Here is a 12,294-nt window from a genome sequence, read left to right on the forward strand (position 1 = left end):
TGCGCAGCTGAAACTGAAGGGTGTTAAGTGGAGTGGTACCGGAAAGAGAGATCGAGAGCGACAGCATTGCAAGAGAGAGAGAGAGAGAGAGAGAGAGAGAGAGAGAGAGAGAGAGAGCGAGAGAGAGAGAGAGAAAGAGAGGGGAAGAAAGAGCGAGTGTGTGGGTATGAGTTCAATGGAAGGACAACGACGACGCAGCAAAAAAAAAACAACAAAGTTTGTTGAATAATAAATGAGGGTGAAGCGCGTAATGTTTCCATTCAAGGCTTGCTGTGATACGCGCAGCAATTGTAGGCAGGCTGGTGTGGGCCCTTCTCCATTCATGATCCTTTCTGGTCCCTGGATGTTTATCGCACCACATTAATGGTATATGCTGGTAGAGTTTTAAAAGGCTGAGCATTAAATAGGAATAAAGCAGGAAGAAGGGTGCAGGATTCATCCTTTTCTCTGCACTAAGTGCTTTGGCATCTTTTCGGTATGGTGTTTTTTATTGTTTGTTGTACGAGTGGTAGACATAAATCGATATTTGTACGATCGTAAAAAGCTAAATCATAGCCTAAGTGATTGTTTTATGGGCCTTGTTTGTTCACTATTGCCCATTTAGGTGCGGTTCTATTCTTGATGAACTCATTGGCTATAGATAATAATATTCATTTATTTATTATATGATCGTGAACAATCTATCTGAGAGCTTTTTATCCGTGTCTGAATTATTGGAATGAAGTGCAAGACGTGCATGGTTGAATTGTATAACAATTTACTAGCTACTGCGGTGCCTTGGATATGTTCTTTTTTTTTTGGCTACGGATTAGTTATCCCTTCCGCCTAGATCAAATGCGTTACCTCACTAATGAAGCACAACGACGTGCTGCTGTAGAACATATCCGCCTGTTCGTACGATCAACACAAACGAACACACGCACACACGCCACATCCGATTTCGGGATGGTGGTAGAAGAAAATAAATAGAAATAAAATAATTGTTCACGTGGCACGATCGTCGGACGCGCCGGTCGGTCGAAATGGCGCGCTAGAGACTTGCGTCTCGCATCCGAAATGGGTAAAAAAAAAAACAACTACCACCCGATAAACGTGGCGTGGCGAGGAAACGACGTGAACAAATCCACCGAAAGTCTACACGATGGGGAGGAAAAAGAAAACCGAGGAAAACAGAGACCCATTTCTATCAATGTATAAATTTAATTAATATCTACTCCGGGAGGAAGAATTTCATGAATATTAAATACATTTCAAGCTATCGAATTGAATATTAATTCGATATGTTTTGTTTCCTTCTTCGCCATTGATCTCTCCCTTTCGATGCGTCTTTCTTGGCTTGTTGTACCGATACATCGCTTCCTACACACGCACTCACTCACACACACACACCACATCTTGGTCTGTGCCTTGGTTTGGAAGGTTTTGGACACGATGAAGGTGTCGCCCAAAAAAAAAAAAGGAGGAAAGAAAACACCAGCCCGAATGGATGGTATCGCGGTGTGTTCGGTGCCGGAGAGACGCGCTACAGGTGCCATAACCGTGCGCCTTCGATCTCCGGTTCCCGATTGGTGACAGATAGAAAGGAAGGTAGAGGCAGGAGGCTATTCCCTCATTTCCTTTCCAGACAACCACGTAAAAGAAATTTCAAACCCAAAATCTGTTGGCCCCGCTTGCCCACAGCGCTACAAACTAGCCGCCGCCGCCGCCGTCGGCTACCCTTCCTGGGACGCTACGACGTTAGCTAAGTGCGGATGCGTTAATCGCTTCTCGATTTCGTCGTTCTACAACAGCCCAGATTGGGATAGATTACGAACGGTTCAGGTTTTATGGTCCTTGGTTTCCTGGTGTGTTTTCACTTTATTTTTACATTCCATTTATAAATCAGACCACATGCACCGAGGGACGATCGCTGGAGGACAATCGAATATTTAAATGACGGCCCACGATCACGCGTCGTTCTTCCGGCCGGCAATCATCGAAATTATAGAGGGAGTCTTTTGTAACCTCTACTCTGGTTCGCACTCCAGCCATCTATGCCCATCTATGTGGCTGATTAGCAAAGAATTGGGTGCTAATTGCGGGTACATTATCCATCGTCGATCGTGCTGGATAATGCGCATCGTGCGCAATGAGTCGCCTAAGACTAAGCAAACAGTAGCGCTAATAAAATAAGGGCAACACGTGGCCTGAGCAAGAATGGCTTCAACTTCAAGTGCTAAACGGTGGCTCCTCCGATTCGCCACGAATCAATTTCCCCTAACGGGAAATCCTTCTGAACGACCCTTCCCGTCCGCGCGCCCGCCCTCGGCCACCGTTCTGCGTGCAAGCGTTCTCACGGTTGGTTCGTACGCTTCCGGTCGGTCGTACACGCTTTTTGCTATCGAACGGTGAAATATGATGTCACAAAATTGCGCTTCTTCCAAAAGTGCTGAGAAACCAATAAACCGGCACAGAACGGCTAAGCGAGCGACAAAACAAAATAAGAAACCGACAACAACCGACCGGGTGCCTCCGGAACTGCTGCCCGATTCACTTGTCCCGCTGCGGTTGTTGCGGTGATGTTTTCCATCCGTTCGGGGCCCGGTTTCGGTTTGCTTCCTTCCCCGTGTTCCTTTGTCCCTGTCCCTCGTATGTACCTGTACCTGCCTGCCTGCACGCACCTGCGGCACCGGTCGACCCAACCGAACACCACCACGTCCATTTTGCGTTCCATCCTGCGACACCGGTCGACCGGCCGAAGGGTACCAATTGGTGACATCCGGTTGCGCGCTAGAGCACTTCTCGACGCTCGATGGGTTGGTTAGCACGCTCTGTCTTCAGAGCGGTCTCTGTGTTTTCACCTTTCTTTTCCCATTGCCACCGCCGCCACCACGATCACCACCACCATTACTTTGCACCCTGTGCAACAACCGGTGTGTGGCTTCCGGTTTCCGGCCGTACACCGATCGACCCGACCCGACCCGCCAAACTGTGTAGTGCGCATACCGGAGCGGAAGTCACATCTATGGCCGATGCATCGGGCAAGATAGCGGCCACGGCACGGCACGGCACGGCACAGCAGGCAAATGGTGTCGCGTACCTACCACACACACACACACACACACATACACACACATACACACCCATACACTCCACGGCCACGGCATACTGGGGAACGGTAGAAAGCGTACAACATCCGCCGCGCGACGGATGTCGACCCAATTTGTCGCTCGCTAGCGTTAGCAAATGGTGGAAAAAATTGAATCAAATTCAATCTACTCGCTGCACAACGAACGAACGAACCACCACGGTGCAATCAAATGCAAAACTACACACTTTCTCGACGCTTGTCGACGGAGTGCAATGCACGTTGGTGTATGCTTACAAAGCGGCCACGCAAAGGATATTTCAATGTTGTTCTAAAGCTTTTTGTTTCCGAATGTGTAAGCTAAATTTTGATACATTATAACACACACACACACTCTGTGCATTGGAACCAAAGTCTGTATAATACAGAGGTCAATGCATAGCTCGATTTTGGTCCTTCATTTTCATAGGTGGTTTGTACAAGCAACATGCATTTTCTGCATAAACCCTAGTGTAGTTTTTTCACTTAAAAACAACCACAATCTGGAGACTAGCCACTTAGCTTTGGTCCTCTTGAGCTGCTCATGATTTCGTTCTAATTTTGGGCACTGATCTTGTTATAATCGATAATTGCACTATAATTCCATCTATAATTCTATGTTCATATTTGAAATAAAAAAAATCCACCCATTATGTCAAAACGCCAATTGACTGTTTTAGAGCGAAAATAGTGTTCGTTATGGTCATAATTGGTGGTATAGCCACAATTGATACACTTACTCTACATATCGCTGCCAAACGATTGTAATATGTAACACATAACGTGCAAGGCACACGAAGAAAAGGTACTAAATGTGTTTGGTACAAATCTAATCATTACCAATCCGATCCTGGCATGCATATTGTGGACATGAACCCTTGATCGTTACAATGATATCCAGTACAGATTCTGACAAGATTAGCTATAGAGATTTGAATCTTGAACTCATTCTTTAAACATTTGTACATTTAACAAACAAATCCTATCCGTTTACGTTTACCAATACTCACTGTTCCGACTAGTGTTTTACTCCGTACGGATTCAATCCACTCACTAGTAATAGGCTAGTTTTATAGGCGGCACACTAGTAAGCGTGAGTGAGATGAAAAAAAGTTCACTTCCAGTAGAGTGAGTAAGTGAGTGAGTAAAATCCTTACTCAGTGTGGACATCTGTAGTGTGCAGTATGAAACTTACATTTCCGAATTATTTGTTGAATCTACCTTAATCTTAGTAAGTTGGAGTTTGGACGGATGATAGTCAGTCCTTGTTACGGGCGAAACGACGGTCCATCTGTAAGATTGAACCCGCGACGAGCATATTGTTAAATCGTCAGAATGGACGACTGTACCACGGGAACGCCCCAAAATCACCCAGATCGTAAAGAATGTTTAATCCCATCACTGCCATTAGCTTTAAAAATGCGTGTCATTATATGCTTTTCCCTTTTGATGCAACTCGTTTCAAATTCTAAATTTTGCTGTAGGATAATTGGCTGAATGTTAATGCATAATATAAGTTACAGCCGTTGCCGTCAAAGTTTGGCCGACAGCACAGATCAAATCATTCTATTGACTCAGATTGATATTACGTGTTTAAATTTTTCAAAAAATTCATTTAAAAACAATATACGCAAATTAGTTATTATATGCAATAAGGGACAAATTTCACTCAACTCCTGGGATATTCCTTTGAGTGCGTTTTTATAGTGATATCGGTTGCTACCGTGATAATTGTATGCGGATCTTCAAACGAGTCTATCGATCCATCTCATTAACGTTTCAGAAGACGAACCTTAGCACAATATTAAAGGCACAAAACAAAAAAAAACAAAATACTTATCCCCATTTTAGCTGGTATCGTTCTCCTTACGTGCGTGTAATTTGTATTTGTCATCATTCTCACATTTTACTCGTGCGCGTTCGATTGCGCGATCGCTGATCGCGGTTGCGCACTTGGTAACGTTCCTTTGTTCCATTCAGTCTCGGCTGCGGCCACTTCTGCAACCGTTCGCACAAAGGTGCGTTGCGCACAGGCTGCGGCAAGGCGCAGGCAAGTGAAGCAGCCGTCATCGCTGGCTCCATCCATCGCTCATGGCACGTCCGCGCTCCGCGGTGGATATAAATTACGAGCCATTCAATAGAACAGAAGTGGTGGTCGTCGGCTAGAAATTGGAGAAATCAGTCAATCACGGCTTCACGTTGCTGCTTGCTTGTGTGTGTTTGTGTGTGTTTGCTTGCGTGTCTGTTGGGTGCGCTTTCAAGTGCATATGACACGCACGGACTACGAAGGAAGAATTATAATCAAAGTAGCTAGGCAAAGCCGCAAAACAGCAACTGCCCTAACGGGAATGGTGTAGTAGTATTGTTTTCCTTGCTCTGACCGGTGGCAGCAGGCCGTGGCGGGGAGTTTGTTCACATTTCGCTGTCATCGCACATCGGGGCGGTGCCGATTTCTCTGTCAACTCGTGTCCAAGGAGTGCCGAAGCCCGAAGGTGTCCCGTCCATCGCCCCCCTCTGTCTCTCTCCCTCTCTTTCTTTCTCTCTCTCCCTCTCTCTTTCTCTCGTGGGACTTCCGGTTAGAGCAGCGAGCTGACCGAAACGAGCGTTACTTTTGTGGTGTCGGCAAAATTGGCCTTACCAACATACAACTGAAGCTGAAGCTAATGAAACGTGGGCGAGTAAGTAAGCTAACCTGAAATGTGAGCTTGCGGCACAGAGGTTGACCGTTGGTGCGTTAAAACCCCGCAGGTTGACAATTAATCCAGTGACGAACTAGCGGATGATAATACAAATGTTCAAATACCAATGAAGACGACTGTGTACGGGTGTGTACGAGGGGATGCTTAACGAATTCCTCCCGCAGAATGAATTTTGCCATCACACGCCAATGCCATTCAACGCGATGCGAAAACGCTTGTGCGCGCTAAGCGGAAACCTGTCGATCTTAAGAATGGATCCCAAATTCCTGAGATGAAATGAAATCAGCCTTATTGGTTCTGGATCTGGCGCACGGAGAGCGCCGCCAAAGCGAAGGACGTGGAAAAAAGCAGGATGCAAAAATGCGTTATTATTCCTGTGTGTGTGTGTGTATGTGTTTTTTTTTTGCTGCTGCTCACGCCAACTCACGCCGAGACAGAATAATTCAAAAAGCCTTGAACGCCACTACGTCGAGACCTCGACCTGGAAAGATTGGAGCGCAGTAGAATCGATAAAAACCGTTCTTGCTTGAACTGAGCAGAAAAATGGAGAAAACCACACGCAACAACAACAGAAAAAAGACGCAATGAGCTTAAAAACAAGACACACACACACGCCATCCGCCCGTCAACCATCATGATCATCATCCGTTCCAGCCATTGCGATTCCCCACCACCGACCATGCTGCCGAAGGTACACACACACAAATTTTGAGGAATTTATTTCGCATCGAGCAGCAGCCTCCAAAATGTCCCCCTCCCCTTCTCCCCGCTCCCCTCGTAACTTCCATTCTGAGCTGTGTGGGATAAATCGAGCCACCCATCTCTCTCTTTCTCTCTCCCTCTCTCTCTTTCTCTCTCTCTCGTCTCGCTGGAACGATTGCCCCCGGGGGTGGAATTCTCGCAGCAGCGCGAGAAAGATCGTAGCAGGCCAGGCAAAGACTTGCTTCAGTAATTTATGTCGAATTCGTTGCATTCCAACGCGATGAATCATGCTGAGCGCAAAAGCCTAAAGTTTGGACGCTCCGAGCATCGGAAAGAACGTGCGCCGAAGATACGGCGAATGCGTCGCGTCCCCGTAGCGGAGGAGCTTTCTCGCTGGGGTTGAAGGTTCTCGAAACAGCGTGGCATGGAGCGAGGCTCAACTCCTTCTACTAAGGCCGCTCCAGGTCGGTGTGATGGTTCTCTTCTTCTTCTGACGATGATGGCGATGGGAGGAATATTTGCGCCCACGGACGGCGATCGCAAATGATCGCGTGGAAGCGGGCTGGCTGGCTGCTTGGTTGGTTGGTTGGATGGCGGATGGACAGAAAATGGAAAGATTTTTGGCAATTACTGCCAGTTTGATCATTAACTTTTTCCGGATATCTCCCCCGGCTCTACGTGCCTCTTTCACTCTCAATCATTCTTTCGCGCGTTTTGCTCGGCCACAGGGCTTCAGGTTGCGCAAACGATTCAGCAGCTAAAGTACGCAGGTGTTTGCTGTGTTGTATAGGCGATGGCACAGACTCCATTCACATCGCGCTGCTAGTGCACCTATCCGTACATCCTATCCGACCAGACCAGGCTAATGTAGATCGTCGATCCAATTGACCGTTTTGCGTGGCGATCATCATCTGCCCGACCCGCCACTACTATCTTGATCTTGCGATGAATCGTCCGGGTCCGGACGAAGCGCGCTCAAACAAAGGAAATTCACGACAAGCAGCAGGGTGATGGGGTGGGGTATGGTGAAGCCCACGAGCTAACAAACGATGGCTCGACCTAACGGTGAATGTGTGCGGTACTACCACGAGCGTGCTTGCGAGGCTGCGTAGGCCCCTTAGCTGTACCGTGCGAGAGTGAGTGAGTGGGCAGAAGACAGTGGAAAGCAGCCGCGCAGAAAGACACACATTGTAGCAGCAGTGGCTTTACCTTGTGCACCAAACTCCCCCTTTCTCAGCATCGGAGCAGCGAGGGCAGAAGAAAGCGGAGAAAGCTCTATGGCAGCGACCACAAAGCCACAATACCGGAGACGGACGGACCAACCGACTGACCGGACCGGAGCGTTCTGACCATCCGAAGAAGAAGGGGCGAGGGGGAAGGGAAGATAAAGGGAGGAGGTCCCAGTACAATGGTACAATGGAGTTATGGCTACAGATAGAAGCGATTAGAGGGCCGATAAATACGGAGGTGCTGTAAACGGAAAGTCGACCACCGTCTTTTGAGAATCGCAACACCAGTTTCATCGCACCGGGTCTTCTCCGAGTGACCCAATGTCTCAAAACTTGCCTCCATTTGTTAGCCCGTAGCCCGTAGACTGTTCGCCCGCAGTACGTGGGTTTTGCCCACGTCACACCCCCGGCTTCACACTCGGCTTAGGTGTACGAGTCGTCAGACGACCTTCTCTTGGCCAGGTTTTTTTTTTTGCGCTGCCTTTAACACCCCTTCCTCGACGATGGACGATGGGCTGTGAGGCGTGTGAGAGGCGGGAGGTACGAGGCCTCTGTGGCCCTTGCTCTGCAGCTGTCCATCTGGTTGTAAGGTGTCGCTCGATTGTCCTCATTCAAAGCCAAGGAAGGAAGGGGTGCACCACGCCGACCACGAACCGCATGGAATGGGACGGTGGGATGCGTTGGTTTGGGTTGGGTTAGGTTTAGAGGCTTGAAAAGTCGCCCCACATTAACCATTGCGCCCTCCTTTCGCGTTGGTCGCGTTGAACGTTGGTTGCATCGAAAACTGACACCGATGTGCTTATCACATTTCTGAAAGGGGAAAAATCTCTCTCTTTCTCCCATTCTCTCTCACTGTTTGTCACTCTAGTAGATACGTCATCACCCGTGAAGGGATCGTGTCGTTTGATGCACCTATACACGCTCGTGTAGGGAGCCGCTCGGGCGAATGCTGGAGCCCAAAGGAAGCCCCGAAAGCTCCAAATCTCTTGCCTTTCCGCGCACCTATGCCTTTTGATGCCATTCCTCCGGACTCCGGCCAACTGCTCCTGGCCGTGCTGTATTCTGACAGCGATTTTTTTAATGGCATGACTCCCCATCGTCTTTCTTCTTCTTCATGTTCTTCTCCCGGTTGCTTTCTTTGGTCGTGCTCTTTCGTGATTCTCTTCCTCTCGATCTTGAAACATCTCTCCTGTTCCAACCATCCCCTTCCAACGGGTGCGCGATCGTACGCGGTGATCTTACTCTCTCTCTCTCTCTCTCTCTCTCTCTTTCGCTGTTAGTCTTGGACGCGTTCGGTAACTGCGCAACCATCATCCACTTGTCGAAAACTCTCCGCAGCGAAGCAGCAGCAGCAGTGTACGAGAGTGCGCCGCGCGCAGATGGAAGCAGTACGCACCGACTAGACTGGATGGTGGATGGTGTAAGAAGGGAGCCGCCGGTGGACGGAATTCGGCGTGCGGCGCGCGCATCCGTCGGCCGAAGAGCGCGCAGCAGCCAACAGTACACAGTGCCTGGCTCATGGCTTTGAGAAAACATCAAATACACAGGCTACCGGCGTTACGCGTTTTGTTTTCGGCCTGCGGTACAACAACGGGCAAAACCGGCACTGCTGGACCCAGCGGCCGCGTACGGTGCCAGTGAATGGACGCGAACCGCGTGAAGAGGGTCGGGCGGGGAGATGGGGATGGGAGGAGGTTTGGGAGTTAGCGTGCGCGGGATGGTGGTGTTTTGTGGCTGGGTGGGTGGACGTGAGTGGGGTTCCTAACCGTTCCATTCCGTTCCGTTCGTTCGTTCGTTCGTTCTGTCTTTCGTACGCTTCTCTTGCCAAGCTCTCGCTGCCATGGCAATAAGCCATGAGCCAGAGCGAGTTTTCGCTGCGTGTATGTGTGGGGAGGAGGCCGTCTTGGATGTACACGAAACGTACACAGAATCGGAACGAGGAAACCCTCGTCTGGATGGATGCACAAGCGATCGTGCGCTCGAGCGAGATCGGGATGCTGCTGGAGAGTAATGTGTTGGCGTTGTTGGGAGCGGTGGATGGGGGACGAACCAAGCAGAAATGAATACCAAAATACTCAACCAGGCAGCATACACACACAGAAAAAAAGAAGAAAAAAACACACACACATAACGCAGATACACACACCCAAATGGGGAGGAACACACATAAATGGGGTTGTTTAACATAAGGCCATGAAGAGAAGCCTTGCTTCATCGCTTCGATCGAGTGGAAGGCGACGATTTTGTTTTGTTGAAGGTGTTTAGCTGCATGGATGGGAAGGTGGCGGAGCATCCATCTATCGGGTTCGGATGGAAATTAGGCTTTTTTTTGCTTCTCTCTCTCTCTCTCTCTCCGCTTAGGATTACCAGTCCACCGGAGTGGAAGGGTGTATTCCGTAATCGTGCGTAGTTTATTTAAGACATCTGAAGCCGATTTGAAATTGGTTTAGAAAGCAGTATTATGTAGCATTATGGAAAAAATGGCTGTTATGGATATACAACCTACGATACAGCACTCAAGTCTGTTGGAGTGATTTTGATTTTTTTTCAATGGAATAGTCACAGCAATCGGTTGATGGGGTATATTGTTATGCACTTGGTAAAAGTAGTAACAAACTAGTATGCAAGCCATAATGGAAAACCCAGCAACTCAGTGTCGAGGTAGAACGCACCCTTACGACAAACAGATCACAGATTGCCAGTGTACCTGACAGGCGTGCTGGGATCGTACACGGGAAGAGAGAAATAAAAAGATTATCAACGAAGCGCGGCACTCTCGGGGAGCACGCGTGCACGATCGTGGCAAGCAACAACAGCGAGCGAGCGAGCAAGCGAGCAAGCAGGACGATCACGGGCGGTGCCGAGATTATTGGCGTGCTCGGACGGCCAACAACCGTTTGCCAACGGCAGCAGCAGCAGCCACAGCAGGAGCCAAAGTAGTAGCGAAAACAACCAGCGCGCACACACATTCATCGGCCATCATAATTTTGTGCGCGTCGTTCCGCCCCGCTCGTTGTCATCGCGGCCCTATCCTACCGATCTTGAAAGCAGCATCGGGTGCGTGGATGGGCGCGGGGACAGGCTGGGGTTGGGGGAGGGTGGGAGGAAGCGTTGCGAGGGAAAGAGTCCCGGAGATTGGCGCGCGACGCATGCTCGGCGCAACCGCAGTCGATCGCCGCCGTCACACTCTGGGGGGAAGCGGGTTTTTCGAAGCCCGGTAGCACTGTACTGTGATCCGACTGCGTCAGAGGTCGGTCTGCTCGATCGCTACCAAATCCTCCTTCACTACGCGTGGATCCACACTACGCTTCCTCACACACACACACACACATTCGTCTCGTCTGTACGGGTCCCAAGATTTCGAAGGCAACGCCGATTCCGAGCAATCGTCGGAAGTGGAAACGTGCATCCCGTCGTTCTCCCGTCGTCGCATCCCCCGATTCCCCCTCCCTCCTCGTACCCCGTAAGCCAAAACTTGTCCGAGGGCTCTCTTTCTCTCTCTCCCTTTTTTCGTTCTCTCTCCCCCTCTCTCAGTCGCTCTCTCTCTCTCTCTCTCTCTGTGTATCTCGTGTGTTGTGAAGTTCGAACTAATTCTTTCTTTGCCCCTTCTTCAAGTCGACCGCTCCACCACGCCACGCGTACGTACATATCCCGCCAAGCTGCATACGTGTCAGTGCAAGCCGCGCGCCACTGCTACCGCCACAGCCGGGGCCCTTTTGGGCGTCGATTGTTGACTTTTCGAGACACAATCGACGATTCTGTTCTATTGCAACTGCTACCGAATCTGATTGTATCCGGGTGCGTGTGCGTGTGCATAGTGCTGACCACGAACAAGCCCCGAACGAACCACACCAACCAAAGCTCGGTTAATCAACCCGTTGCCGGGAAATGACACGTTCACACTTCAGGAGAATGATTATGAGCGCTGCACTAGAAACATGATTGATTGGAGAGTTGGACCACTTAAGTATTCCCAACGTGCGCGGCCCCTCGGAGGAAACACGCGGCCTTACCAATTTGACTGATCGTTCGGGCAATAGGTGCTGATTTTTCCCCCTTCATTTGGAATTAAATTTGTTTTTCAACTAACTTGCACACTTGCAACTTAAAAAGTTGTTTTAATTTGCTTTAGCAACCCTATCCCCGCGAATGATCACACCACTCCGCGGATATCCTCGGGATACGTTTACTGCATATTTCGGAAATAAATTACAAATATTAAAAAAAAAACATATATTTATGCGTTTTTTTAACAAAAATAAGAAACAAGAAACTTAAATTACAATTGCCATCATATGCAAAAGGTGAATTTTAGTCTTAAATTTAGAAAGTATCAAATAGGGAAAAAATAACATGTATTCTAACAGCAACAATAAATAGTCGATTTGAAAATAGTCAATTGTACAAAAATGATAAAGTAATAAATAACATACTTTTCGTTCTAACAAGATCGTTACAACGTTATAACGTTACGTTGCGTTACAAGTTATCAGTTTGCGTTACAGTTAAAAAAGAAACATGAACTATATGCTAGAAAGTGTAGTATTACGCCAAAGAA

The sequence above is a fragment of the Anopheles coluzzii genome, chromosome 2, assembly GCF_943734685.1.
Source record: "Anopheles coluzzii chromosome 2, AcolN3, whole genome shotgun sequence".
Taxonomy (NCBI): Eukaryota; Metazoa; Arthropoda; class Insecta; order Diptera; family Culicidae; genus Anopheles; species Anopheles coluzzii.